This window comes from Elephantulus edwardii, unplaced genomic scaffold, assembly GCF_000299155.1.
Source record: "Elephantulus edwardii isolate Elephantulus edwardi_28Jun2011 unplaced genomic scaffold, EleEdw1.0 scaffold00020, whole genome shotgun sequence".
Taxonomy (NCBI): Eukaryota; Metazoa; Chordata; class Mammalia; order Macroscelidea; family Macroscelididae; genus Elephantulus; species Elephantulus edwardii.
This window is the reverse complement of record NW_006399770.1, coordinates 23384480-23388375: the sequence shown is the minus strand read 5'-3', so window position 1 is coordinate 23388375 and position 3896 is coordinate 23384480. Positions and strand designations below refer to the sequence as shown.

Here is a 3896-nt window from a genome sequence, read left to right as displayed (position 1 = left end):
CTTAATTTCCTTAGTTTCTTGATGTCTTCCCTTTACTTTGGCTTCTTGGTGCTCTAGTGCAATATTCAAAAACTCCTTTGACATTAGTCCTGGTGTTTTCTTCCTCTTCTGTCTTTATAATAGCCTTTTGTATTCTTGGATGATATTCTTGATATCATCCCACAGCTCATTTGGTCTTCTCTCATTCAAGACCTCAAACCTATTCCTGAGATGGCTTTGGAATTTAAGGGGATAGACTCAAGATCAAATTATGATTCTTGTGTATTTGATTTAATTTTATTTAGTTTCAACTTGAACTTACATTTAAATAATTGGTAGTGTTCCACAATCAGCACTGTGCCTAGTTTTCACAACGGATATTGAGCTTCCCCTGCTACTCCTTCCACAGATATAATTGATCTTGTTCCTATGCATACCATCAGGTGACATTCCTTTAAATAATCTGTGTTTATGTTTCTTATAAATGTCTTTGCAATGAATAAATTGTTGATTGTGCAAAGTTCTACCCTTCTATCTCCAGCTTTATTTCTGTCACTAAGTCCACGTTTTTTTTAATATGTCAACATAAACATTTTATTGAGAAGTATCTGTATTTTCTAAAAGTTAAAAAATTATAAGAACAGTGACATTGTACATTTTTTACACTCTCGTAGTTTCTGGTTTAATAGAAGACAACTGGATTTTCACATGTGCTTCTCCATGCGTTCTATTGCATTGTAATTGTGATTGAATTACGAAGGGAGTAACTTTGTATGCTTAATGATTTATTCATTGCAAATATTTTAAAAAAAACACAAAAACCCCAAAGGTTACTTTACACATGGACTTCACCTGATGGACTGCACAGGAATCAGATTGACTATATATCTGCAGAAAAGTCACTGGAGAAGCTCAGTATCAGCAGTGAGAACCAGACCAGGTGCTGAATGCAGAACAGACCATACAAGTGAACGTTCAAATTGGAGCTGAAGACAATTAAAGCTAGCCCACAGGAACACCAAAATAAAAAAAAAAAATTATACATATAATACTACGTTTTTTCAACTATTGATCCTTCTTCTCTTTTCCCAATTTTACATTCTAGACACTTTATTATTATTATTATTATTATTAATGCATCTTGATTGCAAGTTTCATCAATTTCTGACTTCAAAAGTTGGTAGAAATCTTCTATTTCCTCCTCTTTTGCTCTAGTTGTTGGTGCATGTATTTTAATGATAGTGGTAGTCACTGGATTTCCTTGTATGCATATGGATATTTTCCAGTTACTCATAACATTGTATTTCAAGATGGATCTAGAAATGGTATTTTAACTATAAAAGCAACTATTTTTTCTCATCTTTTCATCACCAGTGTAGTAGATCATATGTTCACCTGATTCAAAATGTCCCGTGCTAATCCATTTCATTTCAGGCAGGCCTAGCACGTCAATATATATGCTTTGCATTTATTTGTTAACAATACTCAATATTCCTACCTTATGTTACTCACATTCCACATTCAAATTACTAGTATCTGCTACAACTGTACCTCCTCTTTTGTGTTTCCATATTTGAGGGCTCAGCCTCAAATGATGTAAAAAGTGTCCTTAAGAAAGACAAAGCATGTTGTTGTTAGGTGCTATCAAGTTATGTATGACACAGAGTGACCCTGTGAAAAACAGATTTGAACCCTGTCCTAACCTATGCTAGCCTCGTGATCTCTGACCTACTTAAGCTCATTGCTTCAGTTACTGTTTAAATTTACATGGTTGAGAGTCTTCCCTTTCACCATCCCTCCACCTTCCTAAGCATGATGTACCTTTCCAATGAATAGCCTCTCCTAACAACATTCCCAAAGTATGTCAGATAAAGCGTTATCATCTTTCCTCCAAGGAGCACCCTGGCTGCACCATCTCCAAGATATATCTGTTCTTTTGGCAATGTATGGGATATGAAGTACTCTTCTCCAACACTGCAGTTGAAAGATATCAATTATTTTTCTGTCATCCTTACTCACTATCTGGCTTTTAGCAGTATAGAAAGTGATTAAAAATACCATTGTCTTAATAAGGCACATTTTAGTCCTCAAACTAATATCATTGCTCCTCAATAATTTGGCCAAGTGGTGTAACTGCAGATATTCCTAGTGCACTATATCTCCTGATCTCCTGACTAAAGTAACTGAACATTTCAATATTTTCTCCATCTGTAGGTCCAGTGGTGAGTGTTTTTATTTTCTTGATGTGAAGATGCAAACCATGTTGAAGGCTGTAGTCTTTGATCTTCTGAAGTAAGCGCTTCAAGTCCTCTTCACTTTCAGCAAGTAAGGTTGTGTAAACTGCATAATAAATATTATTGATGAGTCTATCTTCAATCCTGATGCCACCTTCTACTCCACAAGGCCCAGCTTCTTAAATAATTTGTCCGGCATACTAACACACTAGGTGTGGAGAAAGGATATAACTCTGACACACATCTTTCCTAATTTTAAACTATTCAAGTGTTTCATTGTTCTGTTTGCACAACAACCTGCACTATTAAGTGTTCTGGAACTCCCATTCTTATGCATGTTTGCCATAATTTGTTAGGATTCACAAAATTTAATGTCTTTGCACAGTAAAAAAAACACAACTAGACAATCGTCTGGTATTCTTTGTTTTCTCATCTATAATCCATTTGACATTAGCAATGTCAGAAAGCATAGAGCTCTGCTGTATTGAGATATTCAGATCCTATAGAACTGGTTTGAGTGGTAGAGTACAGCAATCCAAATAGTGCTCACACTGCCAATGATTGCTTTTTGTCCCTTCTATGACTTGCATTTAGATGCACAAAAGAAGGTATTGTTCATTTATTTGGGTTAGAAATCATATCTAAAATGATCACTTTTCTAGCCTAACATGAATGTAAGATTACAGGAGAAGCCTTTGTTGAATTTGCTACACAGAAATTAGTTGAGAAGGTTCTAGGGAAGCACAATAAAAAAAAATATGGCATAGGCCATATGTGTTCAAGAGCAGTCAGAAAAAAGTGAGATCCAACTCTAGTGCAGATCATATTTGTACACTGGACAGGTCCCTATGACTGGTTCTGTACTGCCTGGAGATATATTGGCATTGTCAAACAAGCAAACTTTGACAAGATGGGGTCTGGGCTTATAACACAGGATATGGGGGCTATGAGTAATATAGCGGTCCCAGTGACAGCTATAGTTTACCACTAATTTGTTTGTAAGGGATTTCACATCCTGTCAACCAGGAATGTAAGACCACAGATATGGGACAGGAATTTTGTTGTCCACGTGCAGGGGCTACCTTACAAAGTAATTGAAAGTGATGTTTATAACTTCTCTCCACTCAGTCCTGTGAGTGTATACTGAGATTGCCCGGATGGAGGAGTGACTCTGAAGCAGATGTTGCGTTTGTAAGTCATGAAGAAGCTGCTCCTGTCATGTCAAGAGACAAAGCCAACATGCAGCACAGATACATAGAACTTTGCTTAAATGCAAGCACAGGTGCTGGCAATAGGGATTATAGTAATCAAATGATGCAGAGCATTGAGGTGTTGACCCACTCCACTTACATTAACCTTGAGAGCCAGACAGTGAGTGACTACTACAGGGCTGACTATAGCAGCCAGCAGAACAGATGACTGGGTGGATATGATCAGTTTTATAGAAGCATTTGAGCTATTTCAAATTTTTACAGGCAGTCAGCAAGCAGTGGAGAGCATTTATTACAAAGGAAACTGTGGGGCCCATTTTGTACCAGTGCTGTTGTTGTTATGTTCCATCAAGTAACCTGTGATCCATAGAGACCCTATACACAACAGGTCTGAAGCCGGCCCTGTCCTGAGCCAGTCTCACTAATTCCGATACACCAACTCCACTGCCCCGATTGCTTTATCAATCTGTCT

General features: G+C 37.2%; 1 pseudogene; it reads left to right on the top strand.

Moving 5' to 3' along the window:
- LOC102846189 overlaps positions 1-3668 on the top strand; it is a 38864-nt pseudogene extending 35196 nt beyond the window's left edge.
- The last annotated feature ends 228 nt before the right edge of the window (positions 3669-3896 follow it).